Source organism: Triticum urartu, chromosome 2A, assembly GCF_056163025.1.
Source record: "Triticum urartu cultivar PI428250 chromosome 2A, HENAU_Tu73, whole genome shotgun sequence".
Lineage (NCBI taxonomy): Eukaryota > Viridiplantae > Streptophyta > Magnoliopsida > Poales > Poaceae > Triticum > Triticum urartu.
The window spans coordinates 5,667,558-5,686,327 of record NC_141874.1 but is presented as its reverse complement, the minus strand read 5'-3'; the positions used below and the strand labels follow the sequence as shown (position 1 = coordinate 5,686,327).

The 18,770-nt window shown below is 47.5% G+C and overlaps 2 pseudogenes; both read right to left on the bottom strand.

The window, feature by feature from the left end:
• Positions 1–373: 373 nt before the first annotated feature.
• LOC147982733 (phloretin 2'-O-glucosyltransferase pseudogene) lies at positions 374–1,693 on the bottom strand (annotated as a pseudogene).
• A 3,124-nt stretch (positions 1,694–4,817) lies between these two features.
• On the bottom strand, positions 4,818–6,135 carry LOC147982732 (UDP-glycosyltransferase 88F5 pseudogene; annotated as a pseudogene).
• Positions 6,136–18,770: the final 12,635 nt, after the last annotated feature.

Sequence of the window (18,770 nt, the reverse complement as noted above, 5' to 3'; positions counted from 1 at the left end):
CTTTCTCGTTGGAAGAGCATACAGTTGTTGCTTTGTGTTCTGTCTGTTCTGTCCATTCTCTGAATGTTCATTGCCTCATATGCAGAATTAGGATTCTTACGGTCGAATTAGCCATGCCCAGACATATACTTATGTTCTGGTGTTGATATATAAATGGAATATGGTTCTTGTAAGATGGGGATTTGCACTTGTAAGCACTATCTATAGAGATTTATTCTTTTCTTGTTGTACATAGGACAAAATTAGAAGTGCAGGGTTCTTTTTCTGCTTGTATAATCTGCTCAATTTGACCATTACTTCACAATCATAAGTGTGCATCCTTTTGGGCTTATCAGATTGCCATAACGGTGGACTAATACAGATGTTTGCAGGTGATTGGCTTGACCTCCATTTTTGGCATTACACCTTATCGCTTCTCAGCCGAGCCGGCATGGTCTTCCGTCCATCCCTCTACCAGCTTGGTGAGCGTCACATCCATCTCCCCGCCCTCAGACAGCGCCTCCTTGGCCCTTGTCATGGCAGCCAGCGTGCGCTCCCGGAGCACCCTCCCACCGTCGGACTCCATCAGCCACCTCACCTTCTTCTCCGCCCCGCCGGCCTCCACCAGCTCACTCTCGTACCCCTCCACCGCCGTGGCCAGCCCCAGCTCCTTCTCCAGGAACACCCGGTTCAGCCGCTGCTCCGAGTATAGCGGCCATGCCAGCATCGACACGCCTGCCATCACCACCTCCAGCATCGAGTTCCACCCAAAGCGCATCACGAACCCGCCCACCGCGCCGTGCGCCAGCACGTCCCACTACGGCGCCCATGTCTTCACCACCAGCCCTCTGTCCGCCGTCCTGGCTATGAAGCCCTCCAGGAGGAGCGTGCCTAGGTCCGGCTGTGGCGGCTCCTCAAACTTCTTGGTCAGGTCCTCGTTCGGCAGGCTGCGAACCACCCATAGAAATCTCAGGTCGCTCACCTCCAGGCCGACGCCGATCTCCCTGATATGCGCCGTGCTAAACACGCCCAGGCTGCCAAAGCAGAGGAACACCACGCTGCCCTCTGGCTGTGCGTCAAGCCATGCCAGGCACTCGCCGCCGCGCTTCACGCCCACCTCTGCCGACTTTATCAGCGGCCCGATGCAGTGCACGGTGGTGTCGGCAGGCCGGGCGGCGTGCACAGCCCGGCGCCGATCGCCTCAACGGCGCGCGGCTCCAATGAGCGGAACGTGTTGATGATGATGCCCCGGGAGCGGCAGAGGTCGGGCGACAAATATTCGGTGTTGCTCTGCTCTTTTTCTAAGAGCATCTCCAACAGGCGCGCCAAACTAGCGTCGCACCGTAAAATCCCCCATTTTAGCGCACGCGCAACCGGAATAGTTGCTCCAGCGGGCGCGCGAAAACTGCGCGCGCGGCATACCTAGTCCAGCGCGTGGGCCGAAACGCAATCGCGCCGCTTATTTGCTGCGCCCGCTCCCACGCGCTGGACTCTAGCGTGCTCGCTCGCACCTCCCACCCCCCCTCCAGCCGCGCCGCCGCCGCCGACCGCACCACCCGGCGACCGTTCCGGCGCTTCCCCGGCCTATCCCCGCCCCGCGCGCGCTTTCTCCGGCCCCCCTCTAGTCCCGCCGCCCCGCGCGCGTGCTAGTCCTCCGACGAACAGCGCCCGCGCGCTCGCTGCCGCTCGGCGCCCGCAAGGTGTTCGACAAAACGCCTAGAAGGTATGTATTGCTCAAAAGCCATGAATTTCGTGCATGTTGATTGTAGTTTTGTATTTATAGCATAGTGTTCAACATTGTAGATGAGTTCGTCTTATGATTCTTCCGAAGAAGAATTTGATATGGAAGAGGAGGAGGATCTTGCAATGATCCTAGCTATGCATATTAATAAAAAACCGAAGCACGGTGGTTCGGTTATGGGTCGTCAAAAATTTTGGAGGGATAGGATCGATGCCCACAACAGATTGATCAGGCATTATTTTGTGGAGAATCCCACATACCCCGAGTCGTATTTTCGTCGCCGGTTTAGGATGAGCACCGAGTTATTCAAGCGCATTGCACAGAAACTAGTGAGTCATGACCGCTTTTTCAGCAAAGGAGGAATGCCGCCGGAGAGCTCGGGCATAGCACCTCAGAAGGTGACAGCCGCTTTGCGTATGTTGGCATACGGTATACCGGCTGATCTAGTTGATGATCACTTGGCTATGGGTGAGAGCCAAGCCATCATGTGTGTCAAGCGCTTCGCAGTCGGAATTGTGCAAGTGTTTGGCGAGGAGTATTTGAGATCTCCCAACGCTGAAAATGTCACAAGGCTTTTAGCGATGAACAAAGCTCGCGGTTTTTCTGGCATGCTTGGCTCAATAGATTGCATGCATTGGACTTGAAAGAATTGTCCAAAGGCATGGCATGGGCAATTCCCCGGCCAAAAAAAAGGTTCCACTATAATCCTTGAAGCGGTGGCCGATCAAGAGACTTGAATTTGGCATGCATTCTTTGGAATGCCTGGATCTTTGAATGACATCAATGTTGTCAACCGGTCACCACTGATGAGTAAGATTGCAAATGGGGAGTTGCCATCGGTGCAGTTTGTAGCAAATGGTCGTACATACAACTATGGCTATTATCTAGCGGATGGCATCTATCCAAAGTGGCAAACCTTTGTCCAGCCGTTAAAAAAGCCAGAAGGTAAGAAAAATCTTGATTTCCACAATGCTCAGGCGGCGGCTAGAAAAGATGTGGAGAGAGCTTTTGGGATTTTGCAAGCCCAATTTGCTATTGTGAGAGGACCGACTAGATTTTGGTATCAGAAGATGCTTTGGTACATAATGCATGCTTGTGTGATCATGCACAACATGATCATCGAGAATGAGCGTGGCCAAGATGTAGACTACTCTCAGTATGAGCTCTTGGGACATCCCGTGCGAGTGCGACGGAGGGCTGAAAAGGGTGGCCCGTTTTGTTGCCTCCTATCATACCATTCGACGTCCCGCAGCGCATAATGATCTTCAGAAGGATCTCATTGAGGAGTGGTGGGCATGGAATGAACGACAAAGAGCATCATGATTTGTGCGTTCGCTGTTGTATTGTTGAACTATTTGTTGTGTTTAATTGCACTATTTGTTGTATTGAACGATAAAATTTGTTTGTTTGAGTTGTAATAAACGAAATTGAACTCTTTATTTTTGTTTGTTTTGATCTTTTTGCTTCTGTTTTCGAATGCATATATTGTTTGTGCGAGTTGCGCGCGCTGCATTTTAGCGCGGCTGCTGGAGCCAGCGCTGCGCGCCGCGCCAAACCAGACGATGCGCGCGCGACATATCTTTTTTTGCGCGCGGCGCGACCGGCGCCTGTTGGAGATGCTCTAAGTCTATAGGCTGCAGATTTTGCATTTAGTGTTAGCTATTGTGATGCATCAAAGTCCAAGCGAACATGTTTTTAGAGGGAGGGAAAGTTAAGTTAGGGATAAATAGCATCAGGGATTGGGTTAGGAGATGGAGACCAACACAATCCCTGCAGAAATTAGTTCTCTGTGGAGAAATGGGAGATGCATGTGCTACTCATATAGTGGCTATGGTGATTTATGCAGCAGCAGCTGGTCGAGCAGCAGAGTCGTGTATTTCCTTCTACCACATATGCTATTTCGCTATAAAAGTACATGACTTTTTATGTGTAGCTCACACCAAAATGTATTTTGTCATGCATATACAAATCCAAGTACATGTGTATTTTTCGGACTTTTCTAATAATTAAGTATCTCATTTTCAACTTGTTTACAAGCTTTGTTCATGTGTACTTTCTTCTTTGTTTCATAATCATAAGCGTGCATCCTTTCGGGCTTATCAGATTGCCATAACAGTGGATTAATACAGATGTTTGCAGGTGATTGGCTTGACCTCCATTATTGGCGTTACACCTTATGGCTTCTCAGCCGAGCCGACATGGTCTCCCGTCCAGCCCTCCACCAGCTTGGTGAGCGTCACGTCCGACCAACGCCTCCTTGGCCCTTCGCATGGCCGCCAGCATGCGCTCCTGGAGCACGCTTCGGCCGTCGGACTCCATCAGCCACCGCACCTTCTTCTCCACCTCGCCGGCATCCACCACCTCCCCCTCGTGGTCGTACCCCTCCAACGCTGTGGCCAGCCACAGCTCCTTCTCCGGGAACACCCGGTTCTTCCGCTGCTCCGGGTACAGTGGCCACACCAGCATCGGCACGCCCGCAATCATCGCCTCCAGCACCGAGTTCCACCCGCGGTGCGTCACAAACCTGCCCACCGAGGCCCACCTCACTAAAATTCAGGGGGAGGAGATTTAGTTTAGAAGGTGACATAAAGCGTTCGTAAAACGTTGATAGGTGCAGTATTATTGGAGTCATGCATTTCTACCACATGTACTATTCACTATAAAAGTCGGAGTACATGATTTTTTGTGTGTAGCTCATGCCAAAATGTATTTCATCATGCAAATTTACGGTAATGCAATATACATACCCATGTACATGTGTGTGTGTTTCGGACTTTTCTGAAACTTAACTATCTCATTTTCATTTACAAATAACTTTGTTCAAGTGTACTTTCTTCTCTGTTCATGCTCCTCCCGTCTCGATGAATAAGTCGTTCGCGTAGTTCTAGATTGACGATTTAACTATCTAAATACGTACTATATGTGACAAAAATATATATATTTAAAAACTACATACGTGTAGAAATCTAGTGATATACTTTTCATGACATACAACACATATTTAATTCTTCAAATCGATGACTTAGAATTACGCAAATGACTTATTCACCTAGACGGAGCTAGTACATCACAATCATAAGTGTACATCCTTTCGGGCTTATCGGATTGACATAACAGTGGACTAATACAGATGTTTGCAGGTAATTGGCTAGACCTCCATTATTGCCGTTACACCTTATCGCTTCTCAGTCGAGACGGCATGGTCTCCCATCCATCCCTCCACTAGCTTGGTCAGAGTCATGTCCGAGTCCCCGCCCTCGGCCAGAGCCTCCTTGGCTCTTCGCATGGCCGCCAGCGTGCGCTCCCGGAGAACCCTCCCGCCGTCGGACTCCATCAGCCACCTCATCTTTTTTCCACCTCATCGGCCTCCACCAGCTCACTCTCGTACCCCTCCACTGCCGTGGCCAGCCCTAGCTCCTTCTCCAGGAACATCTGGTTTAGCGGGCCACGCCAGCATCGGCACGCCTGCCATCACCGCCTCCAACATCGAGTTCCACCCACAGTGCGTCACGAACCCGCCCACCACGCTGTGCGCCAGCACGTCCCGCTGCGGCGCCCACGTCTTCACCACTAGTCCCCTGCCCACCGTCCGGGCGAGGAAGCCCTCCGAGAGGAGCGCGTCGAGGTTGGACTCCGGCGGCTCCTTGAACCTCCTCCTCGGGTCCTCATTTGGCGGGCTTCAAACCCCCCATAAAAATCTCAGGCTGCTCGCCACCAGTCCGACGGCGATCTCCCTGATCCGCGTCGTGCTGAACACGCCCAGGCTGCCCTTCGGCTGCGCGTCTAGCCACGACATGCACTCCTTGCCGCGCTTCACGCCCACCTCCGCCGACTTTATCAGCGGCCCAATGCAGTGCACCTACGGTGTCGGCAGGCCGGGCGGCGTGCAGAGCCCGGCGCCGGTCGCCTCGACGGCACGCGGCTCGAGGGACTAGAACGTGTTGATAATGATGCCCTGAGAGCGGCAGAGGTCCGGCGACACCTGTAAAAAAACCGGTATGCCGCGTCGTCACAATCCTGGAGTAGCTTGAGCGTGTGCATCACCGGGAACGGCGTAATCCCCGGCACGTGCACGATCTCCTCGTCCATTTCCTAGAAGCTGGCGGCGCTATGCTCGTGTAACACCGACAGGTACAGGAAGGACGCCAGGGCCTCGGCACCGTGAAGAAGCAGTACCCTCGAACCCCGAACTCCGCGGCGAGGTCGAGGGCCACGCTGCAGAAGAAGTCGACGACGAGGACGGTCAGGGGCGCGGCGGCGAGGAGGAAGTCCCGGAGGTGCGGGTTGGAGAGGCGGGCAACCTCGTAGGTGATGGCCACGAGGTGCGGGGAGGCGAGGGGTGGCTCGAGGGACCGGAACGTGTTAATGAGGATGACGTGAGAGCGGCAGAGGTCTATAGACTGTAGATTTTGCATTTAGTGTTAGCTATTGTAATGCATGAAAGTCCAACCGAACTTGTTTTTAGATTCGCAAAAAAAAAAAAACCCGAACATGTCTCTAGAGGGAGGAGAAGTTAGGGATATAAATAGCATCAGGGATTGGGTTAGAACCTGCAGAAATTAGTTCTCTGTGGGAAATGAATCCCTAGCAACGTAACAGAGCTTGGGAGGAAATTAGCGATGCACGTGCTACTCATATAGTGGCTCTCGTGATTCATGCAGCAGCCGGTCGAGCAGCAGTTACGGGGAGCTAATGTGGATGATTAGCATCGGAAGTGGACGGATGAAGGTGCACACCCCACTAAAATTCAGGGGAGGAGATTTAGTTTACAAGGTCACGTAAAGCGTACGTAGGTGTAGTATTATCGGAGTCATGTATTTCTACCACATGTACTATTTATTATAAAAGTTGGAGTGCATAATTTTTCAGTTTGTCTATAAATCAGACGAGAAGTCTCAGTCGGCTGACGTCATCGTCGTAGCACAGGCCTGAAAGCCCCGATTGATTTTCCTGCTCATTCGTTTGTACGAGGCTTTTCTTTTTTCTTAAGTGGGCTGATGTCGTCCCTTGTTTTGTCCGTTCTGGCTGTCCTTTTTTTTTCTGCTTGTAGGCAGCTTCTTTTTTTTCTGTTGTCTTGTCTTCTAGTATTTGGTTGGTTCTTTTTTTTTCTATTTGGGCTGTCAAATATACGGTGTATGTGTCATCTCTCCCAGCCGACGTGCACTGGAATGTGTATCCATGAAACTTAATTCTACTTTATTCTTGATAGGTATTTTAGCTTTTCGCTCCCAGCCGACGCCGCAAATACACCACTGTTTTATTTTATTTTATGACTTAATTCCTACAAAAATAAGCTTTTTTGGCTTCCAGCTGACGCCGCAAATCCATTTTGTAGAAGTGGCCGCTGAACCCCTTCTACATGATGTTGAACTTTTAGTTAACTGTTTTCCTTTGTCAAGTTTTTTGGGTCACCATATATGCTTTTTAATGTATGTGTATATGTGTTTCTATTTATGTGTGTATATGCGTTTTAAAAAAAATGTCAAAATGTGCGTTAGTGTATTCATTTTAAGGACAACAGATTCCTCTATACATGTGGGTGGTTTTCTATTTTTATGCTATTTACTTTGTATTTTTTTAAGGACACCAGGCCAATCCACTAGCATGTTTTTTTTTGCCTGAATGGTGGTGCTCAGGATACGCCCCCTACACATACATGGATGATGAATGCGGATCATGAACTTCTGAAAATAAAGCCTCTCATGAACTAATTTGAAAACTCTTTTTTTTTATTTTTTTGTGCTTTGTGGCTTCTTTATTTAATATGCATGAATGTGTTTGTATTTTCTATTTTTCAAAAATTTATATTTGCTATAAAAGAAACATCTGAATGTTTTTTTAATTATATGTAGATGATGAATGCGCGTGTGTGTGTCACTACTAGGAAAAGGGCTATAGATAGGATTGACACTAATGGCGCACCAGAGAAGTAGTGCGCCACTACTATATACTAATGGCGCACCAGTTGGTGATGCGCCATTAGTGTGGAAGACACTAATGGCGCACTAATGGCGCATCAGAAAATAGGTGCGCCACTAGTGATAATTTTTTTTTCATTTTTACATACATACTAATGGCGCATCCTACCGAAGTGCGCCATTACTAGTTCTAACTAGTAATGGCGCACCAGACAGGGAGTGCGCCAGTACTGAATTTTTTTATGCTTTTTTTTTTGCAAAACTACTAATGGCGCACCGCCTCACAGTGCGCCATTACTAGTTTAAACTACTAATGGCGCACCCTGTAAAAGTGCGCCATTAGTATATATATATATATATTTTTTTTTTTTACTTTTCTGCAAAACTACTAATGGCGACCACCTGCAGGTGCGCCATTAGTTACCAGGGTTACTAATGGCGCATTTGCAGGTGGTGCATCATTAGTAACCTGGGACCCCAACAAGATATTTTGGACAGCCACACCTACCCACTCACTTTCCTCACTTCATTCCCTCCATCTCCTTCTCCAAGCTTTCGGCTGCCTCCTCCTTCTCACCTCATTTCCACCATAGATTCATCAAAATTAAGTGGTGAAATTACCTTTTTTTGATAGGTAAGTAAGGAAAAGCTATCTTCATGATGTAGATCTACTTTTTTTCTCCCTAACTCGCTCCAACAACGTGCACATGCACTTTTTGTGGCCTAGCTAGATCTATGTATGTTTGTGGTGTTGCATGTGTTTGTGGTGTTGCATATATGTTTGTGTTTGCAGGTACCGGTATTTGAAATGCGATAGTTGCCAATATTTTGCCGAAATGTTGATTCATTTTCGTTTCGGCGAGAATTTTGGCACTATGCATTCTTTTTGGTCCTATTTTTAGGGAAGGTCATGCCAAATTTTTTCTTGGTTCTAAAATATCGTTTTGCTCTACCCCGCAGGCGACCATGGTCCGCACGATGACCGAAGACATCGTGAATAGGTTTTTGAGCTCCGCGAAGGCCGAGATGCTTCAAAAGAACGAGACGGAGATAAGATGTCCGTGTCGAAGATGCAAGCTGAAGAGCCTTATTGCGGACACGGATTCCGGGCAGATGCGGGACCACCTGCTCTTGCGTGGTTTCATGGATGGCTATCGGTGGCAAGGTGATGAAGATGACTATGAAGTCGTCCATGGGGGCCGGGCAAGAAATGAGGAAGGGCAACAAGACAAGTACCAGTGTGGCGAGGGCGGGCGAGAAGACGAAGAATCTCTAGGACATGATCACGACGGTGATGCTGTACACAGTCATCATGTAGAAGATGTCGTACATGATGATGAGGAAGATCAAGACGAAGGGCATGATCATGAAGATGAAGATGCCGGAGCAGACGACGATGGAGGCTGGGTGCAGGACCCTCATATTCAAGAGCTGCTTCTCAAGCAGACGGATAACGCAAGAGCTGTCGCCCGAGAGAAAGCCAAGCTGGATCAACTGGAGATAGACGCAATTACTCCATTGTATGAAGGATGCAAGCCCGAGGATACCCGCCTGAAAGTAACGCTCATGGCTCTGGAGATGAAGGTAAAACACAAAATGACCGACGTATGCTTCGACGAGAACATGTCATTCTGGCACGAACGTCTTCCCAAGGGGAACAAGTGCCCGACCAGTTTCGAGGAGGCGAAGAAAATCGTGTGTCCTCTGGATTTACCGCACGTGAAATACCATGTGTGCATGAACAATTGCATCATTTATCGGGACGAGCACGCGGAGTCTACCATATGTCCGGTGTGCGGCATCACTCGATACAAGAAGAGGAAGAAAGCTCCTCAAAAATTGGTGTGGTACTTTCCGATCACTCCTCGTCTGCAGCGGTATTTCGCGGACCCTAAGGTAGCAAAGCTCCTGCGTTGGCACGCGGATAGGGAGGAGAAGAAGCAGGAAGATGTCGGAAATGATCCGGAGATAAATAAAAAAGACAAGATGCTGAGTCACCCTAAGGATGCGAGCCAGTGGCAAGCGTTGAATTTCGAATACCCAGAATTTGGGAAGGATCCAAGGAACATCGTGCTGGGCGCGAGCACCGATAGAGTCAATCCATTTGGCAGCCAGAGAAGCACACATAGCACCTGGCCTGTGTTTGTGTGGATGTACAACCTTCCCCCCTGGTTGTGCATGAAGAGAAAGTACATTCACATGAGTATGCTAATTGAAGGGCCGAAACAACCAGGGAACGACATCAATCTGTATCTGGGGCTGCTGAAAGAGGAGCTAGACACGCTGTGGAAAACGCCAGCCAATACGTGGGACGCCGCAGAGAAAGAATATTTCCTTATGAGAGTCGCACTACTCACGACGGTGCACGACTATCTCGGTTACGGATATCTCGCGGGGCAGGTAGTCCATGGATTTTCTGGATGCGTAAGGTGCATGGATGACACAACGTATCGCCAGCTAGATAGAGATTCCGGATCTTCAAAAACCGTGTTCATGGGACATCGAAGGACATCGTGATAGTCGACCCCTTCTACATGCGTGCCAAGCACTTGAGTAGCGTTGGGGACCGCCAAGTTGCGAGTTCACACCTCGAAGGCGTCATTCTGGCAAACGCAGATAAGGATAACTTCCTTGTGCCTTACTTTCCCGAGTAAGTCATCCCTTAACCGCCCCGTAACATATGATTTCTTAGATTTTGATCGTTCTTTTTTTTCTAACATTCCGTGTTCTGTGCAGTGACACATATTGCACACTCATCCTCTTAAGCCCGAAATATTTCATGGCCACGTATTTAGACCCGAACCGTAACTCCAAGATGATGGGGAACGTAGCATAAATTCAAAATTTTCCTACGTGTCACCAAGATCTATCTATGGAGTCATCTAGCAACGAGGGAGGAGTGGATCTACATACCCTTGTAGATCGCGCGCGGAAGCGTTCAAGAGAACGGGGTTGATGGAGTCGTACTCGTCGTGATCCAAATCACCGATGATCCTAGCGCCGAACGGACGGCACCTCCGCGTTCAACACACGTACGGAGCAGCGACGTCTCCTCCTTCTTGATCCAGCAAGGGGGGAGGAGAGGTTGATGGAGATCCAGCAGCACGACGGCGTGGTGGTGGAAGTAGCGGGATTCCAACAGGGCTTCGCCAAGCGCTGCGGGAGGAGGGAGATGTGTCATGGGAGGGAGAGGGAGGCGCCAGGGCTTAGGTATGGTTGCCCTCCCTTCCCCCCACTATATATAGGGCCAAGGGAGAGGGGGAGGGCGCAGCCTTGCCCCTTCCTCCAAGGAAGGGTGCGGCCAAGGGGGGAGGAGTCCATCCTCCCCAAGGCACCTCGGAGGTGCCTTCCCCCTTTAGGACTCTCCCCTCCTCTTGTTCCTTTGGCGCATGGGCCTCTAGGGGCTGGTGCCCTTGGCCCATATAGGCCAAGGCGCACCCCCTACAGCACATGTGCCCCCCCGGGGCAGGTGGCCCCACCCGATGGACCCCCGGAACCCTTCCAGTGGTCCCGGTACAATACCGGTGACCCCGAAACTTGTCCCGATGACCGAAATAGCACTTCCTATATATAATTCTTTACCTCCGGACCATTCCGGAACTCCTCGTGACGTCCGGGATCTCATCCAGGACTCCGAACAACTTTCGGGTTACCGCATACTAATATCTCTATAACCCTAGCGTCACCGAACCTTAAGTGTGTAGACCCTACGGGTTCGGGAGACATGCAGACATGACCGAGATGACTCTCCGGTCAATAACCAACAGCGGGATCTGGATACCCATGTTGGCTCCCACATGTTCCACGATGATCTCATCGGATGAACCACGATGTCAAGGACTTAATCAATCCCGTATGCAATTCCCTTTGTCTATCGGTACGATACTTGCCCGAGATTCGATCGTCGGTATCCCGATACCTTGTTCAATCTCGTTACCGGCAAGTCTCTTTACTCGTTCCGTAACACATCATCCCGTGATCAACTCCTTGATCACATTGTGCACATTATGATGATGTCCTACCGAGTGGGCCCAGAGATACCTCTCCGTTTACACGGAGTGACAAATCCCAGTCTCGATTCATGCCAACCCAACAGACACTTTCGGAGATACCTGTAGTGTACCTTTATAGCCACCCAGTTACGTTGTGACGTTTGGCACACCCAAAGCACTCCTACGGTATCCGGGAGTTGCACAATCTCATGGTCTAAGGAAATGATACTTGACATTAGAAAAGCTTTAGCATACGAACTACACAATTTTTGAGCTAAGCTTAGGATTGGGTCTTGTCCATCACATCATTCTCCTAATGATGTGATCCCGTTATCAATGACATCCAATGTCCATGGTCAGGAAACCGTAACCATCTATTGATCAACGAGCTAGTCAACTAGAGGCTTACTAGGGACATGGTGTTGTCTATGTATCCACACATGTATCTGAGTTTCCTATCAATACAATTCTAGCATGGATAATAAACGATTATCATGAACAAGGAAATATAATAATAACTATTTATTATTGCCTCTAGGGCATATTTCCAACAGTCTCCCACTTGCACTAGAGTCAATAATCCAGTTCACATCGATATGTGATTAACACTCAAGGTCACATCCCCATGTGACTAACACCCAAAGAGTCTACTAGAGTCAATAAACTAGTTCACATCATCATGTGATTAAGACTCAATGAGTTCTGGGGTTTGATCATGTTTTGCTTGTGAGAGAGGTTTTAGTCAACGGGTCTGAACCTTTCAGATCCGTGTGTACTTCGCAAATTTCTATGTCATCTTGTAGATGCAGCTACTACACTATATTTGGAGCCATTTCAAATAACTGTTCTACTTGGAGCTATTCTAAATTGTTGCTCCATTATACGTATCCGGTATCTCTACTCAAAGCTATCCGGATAGGTGTTAAGCTTGCATCGACGTAACTCTTTACGTCGAACTCTTCATCACCTCCATAACCGAGAAAATTCCTTAGTCCACTAGTTACTAAGGATAACTTTGACCGCTGTACTGTGATCCATTCTTGGATCACTCTTGTACCCCTTGACTGACTCATGGCAAGGCACACTTCAGGTGCGGTACACAGCATAGCATACTGTAGAGCCTATGTCTTAAGCATAGGGGACGACCTTCGTCCTTTCTCTCTATTCTGCCATGTCGAGCTTTAAGTCTTAACTTCATACCTTACAACTCAGGCAAGAACTCCTTCTTTGACTGATTCATCTTGAACACCTTCAAGATCATGTCAAGGAATGTGCTCATTTGAAAGTACCATTAAGCGTTTTGATCTATCCTTATAGATCTTGATGCTCAATGTTCAAGTAGCTTAATCCAGGTTTTCCATTGAAAAACACTTTCCAAATAACCCTATATGCTTTCCAGAAATTCTACATCATTTCTAATCCATAATATGTCAACAACATATACTCATTAGAAATTATATAGTGCTCCCACTCACTTCTTTGGAAATACAAGTTTCTCATAAACTTTGTATAAACCCAAAATCTTTGATCATCTCATCAAAGCGTACATTCCAAATCCGAGATGCTTACTCCAGTCCTTAGAAGGATAGCTGAAGCTTTGCATACTTATTAGCATCTTTCAGGATTGACAAAACCTTCCGGTTGTATCACATACAACCTTTCCTCAAGAAAATCGTCGAGAAACAATGTTTTGACATCCTATCTGCAAAATTTCATAAATAATGCAGTAATCGCTAATATAATTCCAACAGACTCTTAGCATCGCTCCGAGTGAGAAAGTCTCACCGTAGTTAACTCCTTGAACTTGTCGGAAACTTCTTAACGACAAGTCGAGCTTTCTTAATGGTGACATTTACCATCATTGTCCGTCTTCCTTTTAAAATCCATCTGTACTCAACAGCCTTACGACCATCGAGTTATTCTGCCAAAGTCTATACTTTGTTTTCATATATGGATCCTCTCTCGGATTTTATGGCCTTGAGCCATTTATCGGAATCCGGGCCCACCATCGCTTCTCCATAGCTCGTAGGTTCATTGTTGTCTAGCAACATGACTTCCAAGACAGGATCACGTACCACTCTGAAGTAGTATGCATCCTTGTCATCCCACGAGGTTTGGTAGTGACTTGATCTGAAGTTTCATGATCACTATCATAAGCTTCCACTTCAATTGGTGTAGGTGCCACAGGAACAACTCCCTGTGCTCTGCCACACACTAGTTGAAGAGACGGTTCAATAACCTCATCAAGTCTCCACCATCCTCCCACTCAATTCTTTCGAGAGAAACTTTTCCTCGAGAAAGGACCCGATTCTAGAAATAATCCCTTATTGCTTTCGAATCTGAGACAGGAGGTATACCCAACTATTTTGGGTGTCCTATGAAGATGCATTTATCCGCTTTGGGTTCGAGCTTATCAGCCTGAAACTTTTTCACATAAGCGTCGCAGCCCCAAACTTCTAAGAAATGACAGCTTAGGTTTCTCTAAACCATAGTTCATACGGTGTCATCTCATCGGAATTACGTGGTGCCCCTTTTAAAGTGAATGTGGTTGTCTCTAATGCCTAACCCATAAACTATTGTGGTAATTCGATAAGAGACATCATGGTATGCATCATATCCAATAGGGTGCAGTTATGATGTTCGGATACACCATCTTGCTACGGTGTTCCAGGCTGTATTAGTTGTGAAACAATTTCCACAATGTCTTAATTATGTGCCAAACTCGTAATTCAGATATTCATCTCTATGATCATATCATAGATCTTTTATCCTCTTGTCACGACGATCTTTCAACTTCATCCTGAAATTACTTGAACCTTTCAATAATTCAGACTCGTGATTCATCAAGTAAATATACTCAACATCTACTCAAATTATCTGTGAAGTAAGAGCATAACGATATCCACTACACGCCTCAGCACTCATTGGACTGCACACATCAAAATGTATTACTTCCAACAAGTTGCTTTCTAGTTCCATTTTACTGAAAACGAGGCTTTTAGTCATCTTGCCCATGTGGTATGATTTGCATGTCTCAAGTGATTCAAAATCAAGCGAGTCCAAACGGTCCATTTGCATAGAGTTTCTTCATGCATATCTACCAACAAACATGGTTCGCATGTCTCAATCCTTTCAAAAACGAGTGAGTCCAAAGATCCATCAACATGGAGCTTCTTCATGCGTTTTATACCAATATGACTCAAATTGCAGTGCCACATTTGTGTGGTACTATCATTACTATCTTTTGGCATGAACATGTGTATCACTACGATCGAGATTCAATAAACCATTCATTTCAGGTGTAAGACCATTGAAGGTATTATTCAAATAAACAGAGTAACCATTATTCTCTTTAAATGAATAACTGTATTGCGATAGACATAATCCAATCATGTCTATGCTCAATGCAAACACCAATCTCGATGGTAGAGGGAGCGTGCGATGCTTGATCATATCAACATTGGAAGCATTTCCAACACATATCGTTAGCTCACCTTTAGCTAGTCTCCATTTATTCCGTAGCTTTTATTTCGAGTTACTAACACTTAGCAACCGAACCGGTATCTAATACCCTGGTGCTACTAGGAGTACTAGTAAAGTACACATCAACACAATGTATATCCAATATACTTCTATCGACCTTGCCAGCCTTCTCATCTACCAAGTATCTAGGGTAATTCTGCTCCAGTGGCTGTTCCCGTTATTACAGAAGCACTTAGTCTCGGGTTTGGGTTCAACCTTGGGTTTCTTCACTAGAGTAGCAGCTGAATTGCCGTTTCATGAAGCATCCCTTTTTGCCCTTGCCCTTCTTGAAACTAGTGGTTTCACCAACCATCAACAATTGATGCTCCTTCTTGATCTCTACTTTTGTGGTGTCAGACATCGCGAATATCTCAAGGATCATCATATATGTCCCTGATATATTATAGTTCATCACGAAGCTCAAGCAGCTTGGTGGTAATGACTTCGGAGAACCATCACTATTTCATCTGGAAGATCAACTCCCACTTGATTCAAGCGATTGTTGTACTCAGACAATCTGAGCACAAGTTCAACAATTGAGCTTTTCTCCCTTAGTTTGCAGGCTAAGAAAATCGTCGGAGGTCTTATACCTCTTGACGTGGGCACGAGCCTGAAATCCCAATTTCAGCCCTCGAAACATCTCATATGTTTCGCGACGTTTCAAAACGTCTTCGGTGCCTCAACTCTAAGCCGTTTAACTGAACTATCACGTAGTTATCAAAATGTGTATGTCAGATGTTCGCAACATCCACAGACAACGTTCGAGGTTCAGCACACTGAGCGGTGCATTAAGGACATAAGCCTTCTATGAAGCAATGAGGACAATCCTCAGTTTACGGACCTAGTCCGCATAATTGCTACTATCAACTTTCAACTAAATTTTCTCTAGGAACATAACTAAACAGTAGAACTAAAGCGCGAGCTACGACATAATTTGCGAAGACCTTTTGACTATGTTCAGGATAATTAAGTTCATCTTATGAACTCCCACTCAGATAGACATCCCTCTAGTCATCTAAGTGATTACATGATCCGAGTCAACTAGGCCGTGTCCGATCATCACGTGAGACGGACTAGTCATCATCGGTGAACATCTTCATGTTGATCGTATCTACCAGACGACTCATGCTCGACCTTTCGGTCTCTTGTGTTCCGAGGCCATGTCTGTACATGCTAGGCTCGTCAAGTCAACCTAAGTGTTTCGCGTGTGTAAATCTGTCTTACACCCGTTGTATGTGAATGTTAGAATCTATCACACCCGATCATCACGTGGTGCTTCGAAACAACGAACTGTCGCAACGGTGCACAGTTAGGGGGAACACTTTCTTGAAATTATTATGAGGGATCATCTTATTTACTACCGTCGTTCTAAGTAAACAAGATGCATAAACATGATAAGCATCACATGCAATCAAATAGTGACATGATATGGCCATCATCACTTTGCTCCTCTTGATCTCCATCTTCGGGGCTCCATGATCATCATCGTCACCGGCATGACACCATGATCTCCATCATCATGATCTCTATCATCGTGTCTTCATGAAGTTGTCTCGTCAACTATTACTTCTACTACTACAGCTAACGGTTAGCAATAAAGTAAAGTAATTACATGACGTTTATGTTGACACGCAGGTCATAAATAAATTAAGACAACTCCTATGGCTCCTGCCAGTTGTCATACTCATCGACATGCAAGTCGTGATTCCTATTACAAGAACATGATCAATCTCATACATCACATATATCATTCATCACATCCTTTTGGCCATATCACATCACATAGCATACCCTGCAAAAACATGTTAGACGTCCTCTAATTGTTGTTTGCATGTTTTACGTGGCTGCTATGGGTTTCTAGCAAGAACGTTTCTTACCTACGCAAAAACCACAACGTGATATGCCAATTGCTATTTACCCTTCATAAGGACCCTTTTCATCGAATCCGATCCGACTAAAGTGGGAGAGACAGACACCCGCTAGCCACCTTATGCAACTAGTGCATGTCAGTCGGTGGAACCAGTCTCACGTAAGAGTACGTGTAAGGTCGGTCCGGGCCGCTTCATCCCATAATGCCACCGAATCAAGATTGGACTAGTAACGGTAAGCATATTGAACAAAATCAACGCCCACAACTACTTTGTGTTCTACTCGTGCATAGAAACTACGCATAGACCTAGCTCATGATGCCACTGATGGGGAACCTAGCATAAATTCAAAATTTTCCTACGTGTCACCAAGATCTATCTATGGAGTCATCTAGCAACGAGGGAGGAGTGGATCTACATACCCTTGTAGATCGCGCGCGGAAGCGTTCAAGAGAACGGGGTTGATGGAGTCGTACTCGTCGTGATCCAAATCACCGATGATCCTAGCGCCGAACGGACGGAACCTCCGCGTTCAACACACGTACGGAGCAGCGACGTCCCCTCCTTCTTGATCCAGCAAGGGGGAGGAGAGGTTGATGGAGATCCAGCAGCACGACGGCGTGGTGGTGGAAGTAGCGGGATTCCAACAGGGCTTCGCCAAGCGCTGCGGGAGGAGGGAGATGTGTCATGGGAGGGAGAGGGAGGCGCCAGGGCTTAGGTATGGTTGCCCTCCCTTCCCCCCACTATATATAGGGCCAAGGGAGAGGGGGAGGGCGCAGCCTTGCCCCTTCCTCCAAGGAAGGGTGCGGCCAAGGGGGGGGAGGAGTCCATCCTCCCCAAGGCACCTCGGAGGTGCCTTCCCCCTTTAGGACTCTCCCTCCTCTTGTTCCTTTGGCGCATGGGCCTCTAGGGGCTGTGCCCTTGGCCCATATAGGCCAAGGCGCACCCCCTACAGCCCATGTGCCCCCCCGGGGCAGGTGGCCCCACCCGATGGACCCCCGGGACCCTTCCAGTGGTCCCGGTACAATACCGGTGACCCCGAAACTTGTCCCGATGGCCGAAATAGCACTTCCTATATATAATTCTTTACCTCCGGACCATTCCGGAACTCCTCGTGACGTCCGGGATCTCATCCGGGACTCCGAACAACTTTCGGGTTACTGCATACTAATATCTCTATAACCCTAGCGTCACCGAACCTTAAGTGTGTAGACCCTACGGGTTCGGGAGACATGCAGACATGACCGAGATGACTCTCCGGTCAATAACCAACAGCGGGATCTGGATACCCATGTTGGCTCCCACATGTTCCACGATGATCTCATCGGATGAACCACGATGTCAAGGACTTAATCAATCCCGTATGCAATTCCCTTTGTCTATCGGTACGATACTTGCCCGAGATTCGATCGTCGGTATCCCGATACCTTGTTCAATCTCGTTACCGGCAAGTCTCTTTACTCGTTCCGTAACACATCATCCCGTGATCAACTCCTTGATCACATTGTGCACATTATGATGATGTCCTACCGAGTGGGCCCAGAGATACCTCTCCGTTTACACGGAGTGACAAATCCCAGTCTCGATTCGTGCCAACCCAACAGACACTTTTGGAGATACCTGTAGTGTACCTTTATAGACACCCAGTTACGTTGTGACGTTTGGCACACCCAAAGCACTCCTACGGTATCCGGGAGTTGCACAATCTCATGGTCTAAGGAAATGATACTTGACATTAGAAAAGCTTTAG